At 38.5% G+C, this 20,550-nt stretch overlaps 1 protein-coding gene across 4 annotated transcripts in view; it reads right to left on the bottom strand.

Annotated features, from left to right (window-relative positions):
• Positions 1-17,884, bottom strand: part of CEP350 (centrosomal protein 350) — a 153,726-nt gene extending 135,842 nt beyond the window's left edge. For all 4 annotated transcript variants that reach the window (XM_027074431.2, XM_027074434.2, XM_027074432.2 and 1 more), the window contains exon 1: positions 17,746-17,884. The gene's annotated coding sequence lies outside the window, so the exon portion shown is untranslated. The remainder of the gene's footprint in view (positions 1-17,745) is intronic.
• Positions 17,885-20,550: the final 2,666 nt, after the last annotated feature.

Below are 20,550 nucleotides of genomic sequence, written 5' to 3'. Positions count from 1 at the left end.
GCTTATCCTCTGTATTTACTTGCTCAAGTAAAAGCCTTGCTATGATTAGGCAAAAAAAAAAAAAAAAAAAAAAAAAAGTTCAGAAAGTTTTGTATAGTTCAAAAAAAAAGTTCAAGAACTATGTATAAACTGCTCTGGAGGTTCATTTATTCACTCTGGACATAATGTAATGACCAGGTAAAGTGGAGCAGTAAAACATTACCATCTAGAGTCAGTGAACAGCAGAAACTACTCAGAAAGAGAAGACATTTCTCCCAGCTACTCACCCAGAGCAAAGATTAACTACTAGACATATGGCTTCAACCTCATATAAAGTCTGAGTGTTTCTCAGAGGGGAATGGGGTGGCCCCATCTGAACAGATTATTTGTGCTAATTAACAGAGGTGTACCACTAACTCCCAGGCTACAACCTGACAAACAAATCTGTCTTGTTGAGAATACACTGTTAGCAATCAAGTTCCCTGATTTTGGACGTATGGTGATATCGCGGAGTGCCATCCTCAAGAGACCTTAACTCTACCTGACTTCCAGTGAAACCCAGTAACAAAGATTCCAAGCTGCCAAGAGTCTCTAACAGACAGTAAGAAGCCAGAATCCTAAGGTAAAAATTGAAATAACTGGAATTAGATCTAGGCACACTATCCTAGATCTTATTCAATTAAGTCCATCAGTAAACAATGCATTCTTTCTCCTAAAACCCATACCATACCATTCCTTCTTCTAAAATCCTACAGGCTAAAGTGAGCTGAAAGGCAAAGGTGGGTTTCCTGATACTTTGTTATCATCTCTGGTTCTTTCATTCACTAGTACATTCTTACTTAAGAAAGTCCACTTAAAATTAAAGAAACATTTATATTCATTCCCTAAAAAACAAATTTGTTATAATCTCTTCAAATATTATATTTTGCTTTTTTTCCCTATTTACCTCCCATTTTCTATGACATTTTTCCCTCTTCTGTTTTCTGTATTAATCACATATCTGACTTCCTCTCCTCCCTTATTTTTAGTTTCCCTATTTTTATATCTACTGTTCATATTTATACCATACATGTTTATGGCTAATTTTCTATATCTAAAAAAGGTATTACCTCCATGAATAAACCTACAACATAATAAAATTTCTCTCAAAACCCAAAAAGCACCTGGGTGGCTCAGTCAGTCAAGCATCCAACTTCAGCTCAGGTTATGATCTCAGGGCTCGTAGGTTCGAGCCCTGCATCGGGCTCTATGCTGACAGCTTGGAGCCTGGAGCCTGCTTCGGATTCTGTGTCTCCTTCTCTCTCTGCCCCTCCCCTATTCATGCTCTGTCTCTCTCAAAAATAAATAAACATTAAAAAAATTTTTTTTTAAAAATAACTCTCTCCCAAATAATCCATACATACATTCCCAATCATCCCTGCTGCAAGAGAGTTTCAGAGCAGCCACATAACGCCCTCCTCCAAGCAGCTGCAGAGTTCCTGTCTCCTGAACCTGCTTTCTCAAGCAGCTCTAGGAGGAGAATCACCTGGATGACATATTAGAAACTGAGATGCTGAGGCTCCACCCCCAAGAGCTTCTGAATCAGTGGGTCTGTGAAGAGGCCAAAAATCTGTATTTTTAAAGGTCCACAGGAATCCCAATACCATGTCAGCTTTGAGAACTACAGCTCTAAAGACTATTTTCAGTTCTACTCTTTGAAGCCCGAAGCCTCCAAAACCACTGTTGATTTCCATAAAGATGAGCATCAGTGGCAAGAACTAATCCTATTCCCCAACCACCTGAGACCATCTCTCTTGCGAAGATCCAGAACACTTAAGAACAAAAAAAAATACCTGTAAACCAGAAGCTAAAATTACAGACCTCTATGGGGGGTGACCATAAAGGCAGTTAATAGTTAATAATCGTAGCTACCATTTTCTGTGTTCCTTCTATGTGGGCCAAGAACTAAGTCTCCATCACAACCCACAATCCTTTTCCTTATTTGCCTTTTACTCCTCCCCTTAATCTAAAAGCTCTGTTCAATGCAGCTGGAAATCTGTATCCTTCTCTCTCCCCTTATATACTCTCTTCTTATATACTCAGGCTATACTGAGGAGAAAAGTACACAAACGCATCACCCTTTCCTTTCCCCTATGTATTAAGATCCCTTATTTACCCTTTTTCTCCCCTCCCATGTCTTCCCACTCCTAGCAAAAAGGAGCCTTTTCTTCTTTGTGACCCTAGGAACATACTGCGCAGGGGAAATTGCCCCCATCTGAACCTGGCTCCACTCGGGTTTCTCTTGTCCTCTTCTGTTCTCTTCCTGGTGTTCTTTTTCTCAGTACGGTATGCATAATAGAACAGACATGGGCTTTGGGGGACATTTATTTTATTTTTTTTTCACTCTTGTTTATAAAAACACTTAAGCATTCAATCCCAGAGAACCAAAAATCCCACCTCCCCACTGAACACTACTAAGGGGCAGGTCTTCTGCTCCATACCTTTTCTGTTTTTCTTTCTCTCTTGTTAATGCTTTTAAAAATGAATGAGTTTTTTTATATAAATAAAGTTTTTAAAGTATGGAAAAAACTATTCATATATCCATTTCACTGATGAAGAAACAGTATCAGACAGACTATGGAAATAGTCCAAGGTCATTCAGTGACAGATCTGAAAATTAAATCTAGAGCTCTCTCTCTCTCTCAAACCTCTGAAAGCCTCTAACAGGCCATTCACATAATGCCTCTCATAATATTCAAACTCAGCTACCATCCATAACATAATCCCCTATACTCTCTCAAAATTTCATCACAAGGCACTTGGCTTTCCCACCTCAATTCTATCCTCAATTCCCACCTCTAATGGAATCTCTGCTCCATAAACTTCAATGCACTTTAACTTCTTTAGAGAATACTCATTGAACCAATATGTCTTGACTCTTACCAAACTCACACCAAAGGACAGGGCTTGCTCACAAATGTCTATGGATGAAACGTTTTATTCCACCCTCTCTTCTACACAGGTAAGAGGTTTCAGCAGACTCTCTGGTGTTGCATCAGACTGTGCTCTTCCACACTGAAGAAAGACCTTTGCCTCAAATTGACCCATGTCCTCCACTCATTTATTGTTTGCTGAGTGCCATGTATGTAGTAGAAATGAAAAGTGCTAAGCAGTGGGGAGACAGCAGTGAGAAGGAACATACTCACCAATTAAAGAAATCTAAAGATTTACTCAGAAAGTTGATATTCATAAAGATTACAAATGAGATGAAAATAATTAAGGGGAAAAATAGAAATGCCACAGAAGCATATAACAGAAAGAAATTCATCTAATCTGGGAAGTGAAGAGGAAAGTGTCATTAAATCTAAGACCTAAAGGGTGAATATAGGGCAGCACGGAAAAGCTTTCCAGGCAGTAAGAACAGTACATGGAACAGCCCTGAGACAAAAAAGACATGACACAGTTCAAGAAACCAAAAAGCCCCATGTGTTGAAAAGGACAAATGTCAAGAAATAAATCTGAAGAAGAAAAGGAACAAGATCATGTGAGGTCTTCAACACGATTTGTTTTTAAAGGATCAATTATTGGCCACTCCTCTCCATGACCACAGTTTTGAGAAACCAATAATAGAATCTATACCACTCTATTGCACTTTTCAGAAAACTTTAAGAATACTTTTATTACTGGGAATGCAAGCTGGTGCAGCCAATCTGGAAAACAGTATGGAGGTTCCTCAAAAAACTAAAAATAGAACTACCCTACAACCCAGCAATTGCACTACTAGGCATTTATCCATGGGATACAGGTGTGCTGTTTCAAAGGGACACATGCACCCCCATGTTTACAGCAGCACTATCAACAATAGCCAAAGTATGGAAAGAGCCCAAATGTCCATCAACAGATGAATGGATAAAGAAGATGTGGTATATACATATATGTATACACACACACACACACACACACACACACACACACTGGAATATTACTTGGCAATCAAAAAGAATGAAATCTTGCCATTTGCAACTACATGGAAGGAACTGGAGGGTATTATGCTAAGTGAAATTAGTCAGTCAGAGAAAGACAAAAATCATATGACTTCACTCATTTGAGGACTTTACGTGATTAAACAGATGAACATGGGGGACAAGACAGAAGAGACTCATAAATATGGAGATCAAACTGAGGGTTACAGGAGGGGTTGTGGGAGGGGAGATGGGCTAAATGGGTAAGGGGCACAAAGGAATCTACTCCTGAAATCATTGTTGTACTATATGCTAACTAATTTGGATGTAAATTTTTAAAAAATAAAAAATAAAATTAAAAAAAAGAATACTTTTATTACTCATTTAAGTGACTCAAGAGTTTCATTCTAGTGTCCATTTTATAGTGAGTTTAACTGGCATCTTTTAGAGAAACAAGTTGTTTCATGCAAAAGTCAAAGCATAAATGAATACTGCTTTGTTCAGACTAAAGTCAAATATCATGAGGACTAAAAAAGAAACTATATTTGACATGGTTCTATTTACATCACATAAAATATAAAAAGCCTCCAAAAGTTAGCTAAGGATGACTCTAACTTGCCAACAGAAAACAGAAATAAAACTTCATTAAAGCTATGAAAATAATATAAAAGTATCTGGTTAAGATGATACATATAAAGGGGTACCTGGGTGTCTCAGTGGGTTGAGCACCCCAACTCTTGACTTCAGATCACGATCTCACGGTTCAGTTCCAGTTCAGTTCAGTTCGTGAGTTTGAGCCCCATGTCGCTCTCTGCCCCTCCCCCACTTGCGCACTCTCTCGCACGTGCTCATACTCTCCCTTTCTCTCTCTCAAAATAAATAAATAAAAACTTTAAAAAGAACTCTATGGAGAACCATCTTTTTAAAAAAAGTACGATATATACAAAAGGCAGAAGCACCTTATCTCAAGTAAGCATGCAACTTAAAATAAATTACTTGATAGCAAACAAGGGATCCACACTTCAAAGTATCACCCAAATACTCATCTCATAAGAGAGGCGCAAGGCTCAAAGAAAACTAACAATAGCCAAGAAATTTTAAAGAATTATATTTACCATTTAACTTCCCCACTTACTGTACAGGCTGAGAATTCATAAAGAGGGGGAATAGGAAAAGAACACAAAAAGTAACTTTTAGGGGAAAGGAGCCATAAGAATACATCTGTTTTAAGATCTCCCCACCTCCAGGTTCTTACAAGAAACTTCAACCATCAATTACATTTTCCCTCATGTGTATCTCTAGCGTCCTCCTCTCTCCAAGATTGTTCCTATCAGCACTTATACTTAATCAAGTCTTCTTACTTAAAACAAACACAAAAGTCTCGCAACCCAGCACCCTCCTCTACTACTGCTCTTTTTCCTTTACAAACTTCTCATAAAAGTTAATTGAATACACTCACTCTTCAAGCAATTCCTGGGTGCTTCGCACCCTCCAATTCTCCCCAACAGCGCTCATTAAAATCACCAAAGATCTCTCAATCTGCTGTGCATTTTCAAATAAAAAGTCCTCATCGTGCTTGGCCTCTTGGCAGCATTTATCACAGTTGACTACTCTCTTGAAACACTCATTTCCTTTGGCTTCCATATACCACACTCTGATTTTCCACTTCCTCTCTAGTTCTTTCTTAGTATCCTCTGCTAGCTAGCCCTTCTCTTAAATCTAGAGGTTCAAGAGGGTTTGAACATTGGCTCTTTTCTAACATTATACTCTGGGCAACGTCACCATGTCCAAGGCTTCAAATACCATGTACGTATATGCCAATGACTGCCAAAACTCTAGTCCCGATCTTATCTCTGCTATGCTAACCCATATATGCAACTGCTTATTCAGATACCTCAAAGGCACATCAAACTCAACATCTCCAAAAGTCAACTCATGATTATTCCCAAAAACACGAGCTTGAGGTATTCCCTATCTCAGTCCAGATGCATAAGCCAGAAATATCCACAAGAGGTGATTAAAACTACATGACCTCTAAGGTCCTATTCTACTCTAAATTTATAATCTATACCACCAGTTCCAAATGTGGTCCAGGGATCTCTGAGGGTCTACCTATCAGGGGGAGTCTTTGAAATCAAAACTATTTCCATAATAATATTAAGATATTAATTCTCTTTTTCACTTTCATTCTCTTTTGAGTATATATAGTGCAGTCTCCCAAAGGCTACATGACATATGGTATCACAACAGGTTGAATGCAGAAGGAGATATGAGAATCCAGATGTCTTCTATTAAGCTAGATATTAAAAAGATTTGAAAATGTCAAACAATGTTATTCTTTTCACTAAATGCTTTTGTGTTTTGTGTTTTGGAAAATACAGTTACTTTTCACTTAAAAATGTTATTTATTTTAATACAGGTTTATTGTTATTTTAAATAAATTAATAAATATGTTTAAAACTTCCATGTCATGCATGTTTTCCAACCAGAATGCTATGAAACTAGAAATCAATTGCAAGAAAAAATCTGGAAAAAACACAAATACATGGAAGTGAAATAACATGCTACTAAAAAATAAATGGGTGAACCAAGAAATCAAAGAGGAAATCAAAAAATACAGAAACAAATGAAAATGAAAACACAACAGTCTAAAATTTTTGGAATGCAGCAAAAGCTGTTCTCAGAAGAAAGATTATAGCAATACAGGTCTGCTGCAAGAAGTTGAGAAAAATTTCAAATAAACAACTAACCTGACATGTAAATGAGCTACAAAAAGAACAACAAACAAAACCCAAAATCAATAGAAAGAAGGAAATAAAAAAGAACAGACCAGAAATAAATGAAATAGAAACTAAAACTAAAACTAAAACTAAAACTAAAACTAAAACTAAAACTAAAACAACAACAACAACAACAACACAATGTAACATACCAATAAACCCAGGAGCTAGTTCTTTGAAAAGATCAACAAAACTGATAAACCTTTAGCCAGACTCATGAGAGAGAGAGAGAGAGTGACAGAGAGTGAGCGAGCAAATAAAATCACAAATGAAACAGGAGAAATGACAACCAACACCACAAAACTATAAAGGATTATGAAAGAACAGTATGAACAATTATACACCAACAAACTGGACAACCTAGAAGAAATAAATTCCTAGAACTGTATCACTTCCCAAAACTGAACCAGGAAGAACCAAAAAATTTGAATTTGATTACTAGCAATGAAACTGAATCAGTAATCAAACACTCTCAACAAACAAAAGTCCAGGACCAGATGGATTCACAGGAGAATTCTACCAGACATTTAAAGAAGAGTTAATAGAAAAAGAAGAGGAAGGAAAGCTTCCAAATACATTCTATGAAGCTAGCATTACTCTGATACCAAAACCAGATAAAGACATTACCAAAAAAAAGAGAACTACGCAGGTCAATATTTCTGATGAACACAGATGCAAAAAGCCTCAACAAAATATTGGCAAACTGAATCCAACAATACATTAAAAAAATCATTCACCATATCAAGTGGGATGCATTCCTGGGATGCAAGTGTGGTTTAATATTCACAAACTAATCAACGTGATACATCACATCAACAAAAGATAAAACCATGATTTCAAGAGATGCAGAAAAAGCATTTGACAAAGTACAACATCCATTCATGATAAAAACCCTCAACAAAGTAAGTGTAGAACATACCTCAACATAATAAAGGCCATATAATAAAAAAAAAAACAAAAAACCACAGCTAACATCATACTCAATGGTGAAAAACCAAAAGCTCTTCCTTTAAGATCAGTAACAAAACAAGGAGGTCCACTCTCACCCCTTTTATTCCACAAAGTACTGGAAGTCCAAGCCATAACAGTCATACAAGAAAAAGAAATAAAAGGCACACAAATTGGTGAGGAAAAAGTAAAACTTTCACTATTTGCAGATCACATGATATTATATATAAAAAAATCCCAAAGACCACCAAAAAATGACTACAACTGATAAATGAATTCAGTAATGTGTCACAAGACACAAAGACACAAGACACAAAATCAATGTGCAGAAATCTGTTGCACCTATGCACTAATAATGAAGCAGCAGAAGGATACATTAAGAAAACAATTCCATTTACAATTGCACCAAATATAATAAAATACCTAGGAATAAACTTAACCAAGGAGGTGAAAGATCTGTCTTCTAAAAACCATAAAACACTGATGAAAGAGATTGAAGATGACACAAATAGAAAGATATTCCATGCTCACAGATTGGAAGAACAAATATTGTTACAATGTCCGTACTACCCAAAGCAATCTACAGATTTAATGCAATCCCTATCGAAATACCAAGAACATTTTTCACAGAACCAGAACCAAAAAACCCGAATAGCCAAAACAATCTTGAAAAATAAGAACAAAACAGAAGAGAGGTATCACAATCCCAGATTTCTAGATATACTAGCGAGCTGTAGTAATCAAAACAGCATGGGAATAGCACAAAAACCAACATATAGATCAATAGAACAAAATAGAAAACCTAGATCCAAACCCACAATTACATGGTCAATTAATCTTCAACAAAGAAGAATGGTAAAAGACAGTCTCTTCAAAAACTGGTACTGGGAAAATTGGACAGCTACATGCAAAAAAATAAAATTGAACCTCTCTTACAACATACACAAAAATAAAAACTCAAAATGGATTAAAGACTTAAATGTGAGACCTGAACCATAAAATCATACAAGACAGCACAAGCAGTAATGTCTCTGACATCAACTGAAGCAACATTTTACTAGATACGTCTTCTGAGGCAAGAGAAACAAAAGCAAAAATAAACTATTGGCACTAAACCAAAATAAAAAGTGTCTGTGCAGCTAAGGAAATGACCATCAAAACTAAAAGATAAACTACTAAATGGGAGAAGATATTGCAAATGACATATCCAATAAAGGGTTAGTATCCAAAATATAGAAAGAACTTCTACAACTCAGCACATACACAAAAACAAATAATCAATTAAAAAATGGGCAGAAGACATGAATCAGACATTTCTCCAAAGAAGTCTCACATATGGCCAACAGACACATGAAAAGATGCTCAACATGACTCATCATCAGGAGAATGCAAAACAAAACAATGAGATGTCACCTCACACCATCAGAATAGTTAAAATCAAAAACATAAGAAACAAGTATTGGCACGGATGTGAAGAAAAAAGAACCCTTGTTGTACTGTTGGTGGGAAAGCAAACTGGTACAGCCACTGTGGAAAACAGTAGGGAGGTTCTTCCAAACATTAAAAATAGAACGACCATATGATCCAGTAATTCTACTACTGGTTATTTACCGAAAGAATACGAAAACACTAATCTGAAAAGATACAGGCACTCTGATGTTTACTGCAGTATTATGTACAATAGCCAAATTATGGAAGCAGCCCAAGTGTCCACTGATAGATGAATGGATAAAGAAGAGGCGGTATGTGTGTGTGTGTGTGTGTATGTGTATATGTACATATATATATTTATGTATATATAATAGAATATTACTCAGCCATAAAAAAGAATGAAATCTTGTCATTTGCAACAACATGAATGGATCTACAGAGTAGAATGCTAAGTGAAATAAATCATAGAAAGACAAATACCATTAGATTTCACTCACATGTGGAATTTAAGAAACAAAACAAACAGAGAAAAAGAGACCCTTAACTGTAGAGAACAAAAAGATGGATGGGTGAAATAGGTGACGGGGATTAAGAGTACACTTACCATGAGGAACACTGAGTAATGCACAGAACTGCTGAATCACTCACTATATTGTACACCTGATAGTAATGTAACACTGTATGTTAACTATACTGGAATTAATTTTTTTTTTAAGGGGCGCCTAGGTGGCTCAGTCGGTTAAGCCTCCGACTTAGGCTCAGGTCATGATCTCACGCTTCGTGGGTTCAAGCCCCGTGTCTGGCTCTGTGCTGACAGCTCGGAGCCTGGAGCCTGCTTTGGATTCTGTGTCTCCCTCTCTCTCCGCCCCTCCCCTGCTTGCGCTCTGTCTTTCTCTCTCTCTCTTGCTCTCAAAAATAAATAAACGTTAAAATGTTTTAAACTAATATATATATTTAAATCTTCTAATACAGTAAATATCAATAGACGTAGCCCACATAAACAAGAGGTCTTTAAGTTTTTAAAAACTCATGAAGTGCTCTTGACACCAAAAAGTTTGAGAAATGCTAATCTGTACTTACGGTATATACACAAATAAGATACAAGATGATATTTTTAAATGGCCAATTCTCACGTATCCTCTAGAAGCAAATGACAGGGCTCTCATTCAGTCACATAGATTTGGTTCCATTATTCACTGGACTCCCACTATGTGCCTGGCACTAGGGATAAAATGAAATTATATTGTTCTGGCTCTCACAGAGAATATTTTCCATACCTTTGCTACATTTCAGTTCTCTTATCTCTATCAGATCCTATGTAACAATCATGGCTGCCTGAAAGAATGAGAAAAAACAAGCCTGCAATAGTCATACTATCTAGTCTAAATATAAAATGGACAAATTTAGTAGGGACCAGGCTAGAAAAAAAGGAGAAAACTTTCCAGCTCTAGGTCAGACCCATTACACTGTTCCAAATAAACTTCCAGAATAACCAACACCCCCATAATATAGTATAATACACAAATACAAGTGACCTGCGGATTCAGCCTCAACTCTTTTCACATTTAAAATACAAAATCCGGGGTGCCTGGGTGGCTCAGTCGGTTGAGCAGCCAACTTCAGTTCAGGTCATGATCTCACTGTTGGTGAGTTCAACCCCCATGTTGGGCTCTGTGCTGACAGCTCAGAGCCTGGAGCCTGCTGTGGATTCTGTGTCTCTGGCTCTCTGCCCCTTCCCCACTCATTCTCATTCTCTCTCTCTCTCTCTCTCAAAAAAAATAAATAAACATTAAGAAAATATATAAATAAATAAAATTTTAAAACCCCAACAACTACTTTTACAAATATAAGGCAGATCTGTAATCTATGAAATCCAGAAGGAACTAGGTAACATTTGGTACCAGTTTGGCCCCTGGAACATGAGGCAGGGTGAGGATCTCAAAGAACATGTCTCCCACTGATAAGAAATGAAGAGCTAAACTAGAGCTTGACTAGAGGTGGTCCTAATCTTTTACTTAAGGAGAACTGAAGACAACGAACAAGACTGGAATAATGAGGAAAAAAAAAAAAAAAAGGCCCTAGGAATAGGAACTTAAGCTTTGCTTACCCACCATCTAGTTACCCTGAATACTTATTCTTCCAAATTAATTTCAAGGAATACATCCCTATAAAAGTGTTTTATAGCTCGCGAGTCAGGATTATTTTTTGGCCTAAGTATGAAATTTTCATGACAAAACCTTCCCTGATATCTAAGAAATTGCTAAACCTGGTTAACTCTGAGTGAGGATCAAGGAGAAAAAGCAGATTTTTCTATGAATATGTTTTTGAATTTTGTTAAAGCGGAGGCACGTGTCACTTTTTGAGGAAGGAAAAAAAAAAAACAAGAAAAAACAAACAATTTTGAAAAGTTTCCTTCCATATTCAATAACTTACTAATTTAAGCTAAGGCTGTAAAGGAAAGAAAGACAACTACTTTTTCTTCCATTGGAAGCGTTTATTGACTCCTTAAGGCAGTGTAGTTGCTCCCACTTTGTGGATCCACAGTACTTTACCATTCCTCTTACCACCTTGTGCTATTATTTACATATCTGTCGCTTACATGGAACTGTGAAGATGTTTTAGTCCCCTATATATCCCTAGTCCATGCAGAGTACACACTAGGTGCTCCAGACCTACTTGCTGACTGATGGATGCTCCCATTGATAAGTCTCAGGATCCAATTCTTACATGCAAACAAGCAAAAAAAAATACAGGAGCCTCATGCAATATGAAGAGGTTAACCATTCCTAAGCAGGTAATTTATTTTGACAACATGTAAAATAACTAACTAAATAATAGTTACATGCATACATATATGCATTTATAATTCCAAACAAGCCTGGAACTACAGAGAAATTCTTTAATAAAATACTGTTATAGGGGCACCTGGGTGGCTCAGTTGGTTAAGCATCCAACTCTTAATTTCAGCTCAGGTCATGATCTCAGTGTGTGGGTTCGAGCCCCACACTGGGCTCTGCACTGATGGTGTGGAGCCTGCTTGGGATTCTCTCTCTCTTTCTCTCTGTTCCTCCCCCACTTGGGTTCTCTCTCTCTCTCAAAATAAATAAATTAAAAAAAAATAATAATTCACAATACACAAATGTAGCATCTATACAAATTTTCAGAGATGCATCAATTGAATAAGTGTAGTCCGATTTCATTTATAACCAATCAGAAAACAAAGCACATTAAAGCTAGAAATTAGAGGTCATCCAGCCTCATGCTCTTCAAATTTGTAGTTAACAACCCATTAGTAGGTCAAAAAAAAAAAAAATCTGATAGATTGGAGCTAGCATCTTTTAATAAAATCAAACGGGACTGAATTAAAAATAACAGGGTGTGTTAAAAGTAGTAGGATATTATTTAGTGGAACTTACAATTCATTTATATTTATACATATATGTAAATTATATCCCTAAGAAAAAATAAATTTCTTATTGTAAGTGTCCTAGTCAAAAGAGTTTGAGAGGTTCCCAAGCTTTTTCATTTCACAGAACTCTCAGTGTCTCAGTAATTTTTTCAAGGTTCCCCCTCGGCACCAAAAAATGCCTTCTATTTCCATTTATTAGATCCATACAATCTATTAAGTATTTATGTCCTAACAACTTAGTAGCAGTTTGAAAAATACATATAAATTGAAAGAACTATTTTATTACTAAATAACCACAGTTGCTTATTAATGGAATGAATGCACCTACTACACACAACTTCTCAAACCTTGAAAACACTTTGGACACTGCCACTTTCATTTACCGTTCATATGGATTTTTGCACAGTACTTTTTTTTATCACAGTAGCCCCCAAACCTAGTTTTTTGAAGACTTCCTGTCATCAAAAGGAATACAGACACTACCTGAAACTAATAGTTTGAGCAGTGTCCCACAGATGTCAAATATCACACAGATACCCCACAGCTGTGAAATACTACCGTGTTTCCCTCAAAATTTTTTAAATATTCCACAGTGCCTGTGTGAGCTCACTATAGTGCTCAAAGGTACCTGACAGCACAGTTTGGGAATCCTGGGTTTAAGAAACAACTGATCTAGCCTGTATGCTTACTTTGCAAATTAAGAAATGACACTTAAGGTCACAAAGCTAGTAGAAAATAAAAACACTTAAGGGTTAACTGCATCAACAAAAGTTTTGAAACAGAATCTAATCATGTGATAGCATGTTGATGAAATCTACAGATCTCTGAAAAACAACTAAATTCAAAAATACATTTAGGGGCGCCTAGGTGGCTCAGTCGGTTGGGTGTCTGACTTCCGCTCAGGTCATGATCTCACTGTTCCAGAGTTCGAACCCCACTTCAGGCTCTGTGCTGACAGCTCAGAGCCTGGAGTCTTTTTCAGATTCTATGTCTCCCTCCCTCTCTGTCTCTGCTCCGCCCCCGCTCGTGCTCTGTCTCTCTTAAAAAATAAATAAACATTAAAAAAATTTTTTTTCAAAAATACATTTATATGATTGTATAATAAAAGGAAATTGTTTTGATATTTGTTAGAAAAAAAGCTTCAAAAATTATAAAAGTGGAAGTTATAATAAACAGTACAAAAGTGTCTAAAGTAAAAAAAGGAAAGTCATCCACTCCCTCAGGGATAACATAGCTGATAGTTTAACATATATCCTCACAGACCCTTTCCTACAGACATACAAAATCCTAACAAAATCAAACTACATTTCTTTGTCCGTGTTTGTTTTTTCAAAACTGAATCATATTCTACAGTGTAATGCAACTTTTTTCTTTCACTCAGGATTATATCATGAACATTCTTCCATGTCAGGACATAATAGTAATTGCAAACACTCAAACATTTATGTGGTGCTTACTGTGCTTGCTTGAGGCTTAAATAGTAAGTCATTTAATTCACACAACAGCCCTGTCAGGTGAGAAACTATAATTATATCCAGTTTACAGATGAGTTTAAGTAATTTGCTAATGGCTGCGTCTAATAAATGATGCATTTGGGATTTGAACCCAGAAAGTTAGTTGCATGGTCCTTGCACTCAATGATACACTCAGCTGCTTCTCATGAAGTAAATCTAGCTATCCCTCAACCTGTTAACAAGTGCATAGCACTTCACAGCATAAGTACACTAGAATTTTAACTATTCCTCTACATTTAGGACTATTCCTGACATTTTTTAATTTTTTAATACTATTGGCACTTACTTGTAATAATGTTAAAATGAACTCCCTATAGATTTACTCTTATGCTTTTGTGTTAAAATTTCTGTAAGATAAACTCCCTAAAAATGAAGTAACTCTATCAAATATGCGCACTTTTAATTTTGATAGACAATACCAAATTTCCTTCCAGAACACTGTCCTACTTGTACCAACTTATAGTCCCAATGACAGAGGGGAGGGTTGAGGTTCATTTTTAAGTCAACAAGTATTTTTGATTCATGGAGAGGTCTATTTTGAGTTTTTCACTCTGACGCAGAATGAACAGACTGCCAGGTTGTTCACAATCATCCTCTAATTTGATAATTATCTGACTTTAAAGAGGTGTAGACTGTATAGTGAATTCTTCATCCAGTTATGAAACCACCTATGGGTGAGATATTTCCCCTATACGATACTGTTCACTTATGTATAAAACGTGGGAATTGGACTACCTGGCCTTTCAGATTTAAAACTCTCAATGCTGTAATTAAGAAGTGACTTCAAGTTATTAAAAGCCTATAATTATAGTACTAATTAGGCCAGGGCCTTAAACCTTCTATTTTCTTTAAATTATAATAACTATTGCCAGAAGACCTAGGCAAATCATTAAAATAGCCAATAAAGTTTTCAGGATCCACCTGTGGCTTATTCCCAGTGGTTTTTTAATCCCAGCCTGTAATTCCCTGCAACCTAGCAAACTTGAACATATCTCTAGAGTATATTTCTAATAAGAGTTGATATGTGCCTAGGAACATGAACCAGTGTTGTGTTTTTTTAAATATTATGCCAAGACCACTCTTAAGTCAATTTATTCAACTAATATTTATTGACTGGTTTACTATGTACTAAGCACCGGGTGCACAATAGTTAACAGAGTAACTCTGCCATCATGGAACTTACAGACTAGACAAGAAAGGCAAATAACAAACCAAAATAACCACTAGTAAATGTAAAGTTACACTTCTGATAACAATAAACAAAAAGCTATTAGTGCAGAAGAAAGAAAAAAAAACCCACTATGCAATCTTTTGATTATTTGTGGGGTTTTTTTTTGGACTATTTGCAACACTAGAAATTGTTTGACATGAGAAGAAAATGTCAATAAAGAAATTATTTCACAACCTCTCCTGCACTGCAAAAACTAGCAATCACAAGTGTAGATGACAAGTTAACTTTTTAAATCACCAGTACTAGAATAAAGTCACCAAGATGTCACTACTTTTCAGTTATGCTACTATGTGGCCCAAATATTGGTTTACCATAACCAAGACTATAAATGCTTTGAATTTCAAAGACGACATAACTATGAGTATCCAAACAAAATGAAAGATGACAAATCAACTACAGTTTCTTAGGAGTACTGTTCAAGCAAAAAGTACATACAGCGGTAAAGCCATTCATTATAATAATTCATTACTTGTTCATAATTAACAAAATTATTGAAAATACTATTTTTAAAGAACAATCATTAAGCATTAAGGAGTTAGTGGTATGTCAAAAGGAACAAAAATAGATTTTTTTTTAGATTTTATAAAACCAAGTTCCAGAGTATCTATATTAATACCCAATTTTAAAATAAAACTAATTCCACAATGTTAACTAGACTTGTGATCATTTCACAATACAAACATATGAATCATTATGTTGTACACCTGAAACTAATATAATGTTGTGTCAATTATACCTCAATAAAAACAAAAAACACTTGTTCAGGAATAAGAGCATCATTCATCACACTTCCTTGTGTCAATTTCCACAACTGCAAAACAAAAATATTTGCCAAACCTACCTCACATTGCTACGAAGATTAAATAAAATAACGTATGTGGTGATACACTGAAAAATGATGTCAGTTATTTTAAACAGTTGCTTCTTTTTTGCCGCCACTATAACACAGCAATTTAAAAAATAACAAAATTGGTTCGATAAGGACTCCATCTCCTTTCGTCTGTCCATAAGTATTTTAAAAGGGGCAAAAAACTGGCAATCAAAAAAAAGCACTAAGAAAAAATTCAAAACTTCATAATTCCTAAATTGATTACCCCCACAGGAGGCTGGTTGTTTAAGTAGTAACACTCTTACATAACAATATATCTCAGAGAATCAGGGAAATTGTCTCACATATGTATGAAATTGTTTACTGACTAGATGTCACCATCATCACAAACACAAGTCCTGCTACTATGAAAAAATGAGATACATGTATTTATCCACACATACAATGTATTTTAGCTTGATGTTTATTTTCTGATTAAAGCATCTTCAATGCAATGACGCTCCAATGGTTCAGATTTATTTTATTACACTGAATGGAGTTGGTCAATTTAGCACACCAAAACTAATTTCATGTTACACACCCATGGGTTTGAAGCAACTTCTACCATGGGTCTAAAACCAATCCCCCAAAATCTCATATTACTGGCAGCACACGGCCTTGTTTAAACACTGTGTTTTAAACCAAAAAATTTTTAAAGTGGAGAGCAGCTCTCAGTATTTTATCATTGCTTCTACAAACCGTTTCAGGCTGTTGCTAGGTCCGCCTAACATAGCCTTTCCTTTAAAACCTTTAAATGAAAGAGGAGGAGGTATCGTTAACATGGCAACATAACCATTAACGACTTTTCCAAATTCAAAACAAGGATCGCCATCAAAACAAAAATATCAAACAATCAGGTGGAGTGCATGGATACTGATTACTACTCCTGACAACCTGTCCTATATGAAGGATCTTTTTCTTTTATGAAAGACTTGCTACTACACTAAAACCACATTATAATTTTATACCTATGGGCAACTTCCTATCTGAAAACTAAAAATCCAGCGAAATTCCAAACCGTATTTGGTACATCAGTTAAGTATTGTTTACCATGTTGGGTTACATTTAAAAAGAGGGCGGGGAAAAATACTGACAACTTTGAAAGCGTAAAGCTTTTTAAATCTCCCACTAAATCATTTGTGAATAAATCGGTAGACTACATTCAGCAGCTGCTAGACTGGAGCAGAAGATCAAAGTTTCCACTATACTTGAGAATGCTTATCCCCACCAAAAAGGAACAGAAACCAGTCATCCTTGCCACTGGAGCCAGTCGCCCGGAATTTCCTAAAATATGCCTGATCTGCAAGCGAAGGAGGAGCACTTCTCCGGAGACCAAAGGCGAGAGGTATCTTACATCTTTTGCAGACGAAAGGAGGGGCTGGAGCAGGGAGAGCACTAGCAGGTAAGGAAGGAAATCCGTCTTCGGCAGGCACCGGTGGGACCTGAAATCCAGGTCTCAGGATGGCCCTCCCCGCAAAGGCTCAGGACACGGGGAGGTTCCCCGAGGGGGACGCCAGGCTGGGCCAGGACTCCCGGCGCCCCGCCCCGCCTCTCTCGCCGCCACCGGGGACCCGGGACCGCGGACAGAGGCAGCAGAAGCTAAGCGAGCGTCCGCGGTCCCAGCCACGTCCTCCCGCGGCTCACCTGAGAGTGTCGCCTCCGCCCTCGGCTCCCACGGTGCATCCCGCGGGGCCTGGCGGAGGGTGCAGTGATGCCGCCCCGACCGGCCCCAGGGCTGCCGGGCCTGGCCTCCCCGCTCCGGGGACGCACCGGGTGCCCGCCTCGCACCGGCTCCCGGGATCCGCCGGGCTGCAGAGAAGGAAGGAGAGGCAGAAAGGCTGCCTCCCCTCCCCCACAGCAAGCCTCCCCCTGAGCTGCGGCTCTCTGCAGTTCCCTCTGGCGCAGGTCCGGCCCCGCTCCCCCGCCCGGGAGTCACTTCGGCAGCGGCGGCCCAGTCGCCATTACAGCCCAACAACTGACACGGAGGAGGAGCGGCGCCGGCGGCAGTGGCAGTGGCGGTCGCGCGAGGCAGGGCGGGAGCAGTCGGGGCCCAGGCAAACCTCGCGAGAACTGTCCCGACACGGTTCTACAGGAATACAACCTTCGGTTAGGGCCATGTTGAGTGTGGCCGAAAGGTGCGGGAGAGAGAACGAAGAAAGGACACTCGGGAGCGCCATGTTTAGTGTGGCGAGTTTGTGCCTTGCAGGACTCGGGAGGAGCCAAAGTAGATCCGCAGCGGAGACCTCTCTCCACCCCCACCCCCCACCCTCCTTCCTCGGACGCTAATTGGGCCTTTGGGCTGCGCATTTCACCCCGGGCCAAAAAAACAAGCTGGAGGTTTGACCAGGGTGCGCTCAGAAGTCGAAATTACAGCTTCTCGGAGTTTACGATGTTTCACCAATTGTCGTCCAAGTAGATCTTCTTTACCCCAATCAGTTTCAGAGCAATTGCAGCGCTGCGGCTGCTGCAGTTACCCACTGCTGTCACTGGCCGTTTTGTTCGCGAGGGTTAACGATTGTGTTCAGCATGCAGTCTGTCCAATGGCTAGAGACGCCAGAGCAAGGAAAACGGAGTTTCCTCCCGTTTAGGTATAGGCATTGGTAGAACTGTGCTTTGAGAGACTTTGTGTGATCAACATATCTTCTAATATCTTTATCCTCTTTCCCCAGTCTCCGAATGGTGAATTCTAATGTGTGTCAGGACTTAGCTTAAATGACATGTCTTCTGCAAATAATGCCACCTTCCGCTAGGTGCTCACTTCGCACAAGCTCTCTGCCCATCACTTTCCTGCACCTTCTGAACTCCCACAACTGGTTACCCAGAGACTATTTCTCATCTTTAAGTATCTTGAAGACGCTTGTCTCTCCGTACCCCAGTAGGGCCTAGCTCATTTTAGGTGCTGGATAACTGCTAACTGCTAGGTGTAACTAGGACATTTTAGGTGCTGGGTAACTGCTTATTGGGTAGACCTCATCAGTAAAAGCAGAAGGCAGTAACCGCTCCTTCTCTGTAGGGCTTTTAACTGTGCCTGAATAGGACGTATGTGGATGTGCAAAAATGGTCCTGCGCATATGTAAAATCTGTACTGTGTCTCCAGGAGGCTGTGCCGGAGGGAAGAACAGGAAATGTGGGTATCCTAGTGGTGCCAGGGGTAGTGAGAAAACAACATAAGGAAAAAGTTATTTTCCTCATCCTTTCTGTGTAAAGCAGTGGGATAGATGTTTTTCATATGTTATTTTCCTGAATTTATACAACCACCTTATTAAATATTATACTCACGTTTTTAAAAAGAGGAAATGGGAAGGGGGCGCCTGACTGGCTCAGTGGGTGGAGCGTGGGGCTCTTTATCTCGAGGTTGTGAGCTGGAAACTCACTTTAGATGTAGAGATTACTTAAAAATAAAATCTTTAAAAGTGGAAATGCGTTGTGAAAAGTAATTTGCCCAATATTATGCCATCAGTAAAAGGCAAAGTAAGATTTGAGGTCTCCCTTACTCTAAAGCCTGTTTATACTTCTCCACCCCCATGCTGCCTCCTGGGTAACAGAGAAAACACCAAAAGTTTCTGTCACTGTGTGGGGAGCAATGTTATCCTCATATCAGCCTATGCACAGTTTCCATCTCTCATACTGCACGCTGACCCCTGCCTCTCCTTCACCTCCCAAATACCCCAAACACACCAACCTCTCTTCTTTTTGACATGCCATAGCTCTTATTATTTATACCCTACAGATTGGCTCTTGCAGCATTTTACCATATTTGACTATAATGAATATGAAATTGCAATTGTTGCGTGAGGTCCTGAGACAAACTGATAGCAGCAAGTAAATTATGAGACAGGCGTCCAAGAAGCACATTTTCAAAGGAGTAATATGATACGAGTAATGCAATTCTTGGGCCCCTCTCTCAAGACCCTTCAACCCGGTCAGTGATATGAAAGGATTGAGAGAGGCTTCTGGGTGGCTCAGTAAGTTGAGCGTCCAACTTCTGCTCAGGTCATGATCTTACAGCTCATGAGTTCAAGCCCCGAATATGGCTCCCTGCTATCGACACAGAGCCCTCTTCGGATCCTCTGTCCCCCCACCTCTCCCACCCCTCCCCAGCTCGTACTCTCTCTCTCTCCCAAAATAAACATATCAACTTAAAGAGAAAAAAGGATTAAGGGGTTGTAGATTCACAGGATTTGAGAGGAAGATTTTTGGAGAGAATAGGCAGAGAGGTGCAGAGGTGGCTTCTTCCTTTCCTCAAGCTAGAGAGAAGGGCTTTGAGGAGACAACATGGAAAGGTTGATGTGTGCACCAGAATCTGGAAGCCAGAGTAGCCTGAGGCTGGATTCAGCCTTGAAAAGGTACAGCAGCCTCAGCAGTCAGGTAGAGAATGGTGCCTGCCCAGGTTGAGTGTTCCTGCTCCAAAAGAGGAGTCAGAGATAACTGAACTTGAAGTCAGAACCC

Source organism: Acinonyx jubatus, chromosome E4, assembly GCF_027475565.1.
Source record: "Acinonyx jubatus isolate Ajub_Pintada_27869175 chromosome E4, VMU_Ajub_asm_v1.0, whole genome shotgun sequence".
Classification (NCBI taxonomy): domain Eukaryota; kingdom Metazoa; phylum Chordata; class Mammalia; order Carnivora; family Felidae; genus Acinonyx; species Acinonyx jubatus.
This window is presented reverse-complemented; position numbering and strand designations above follow the sequence as displayed.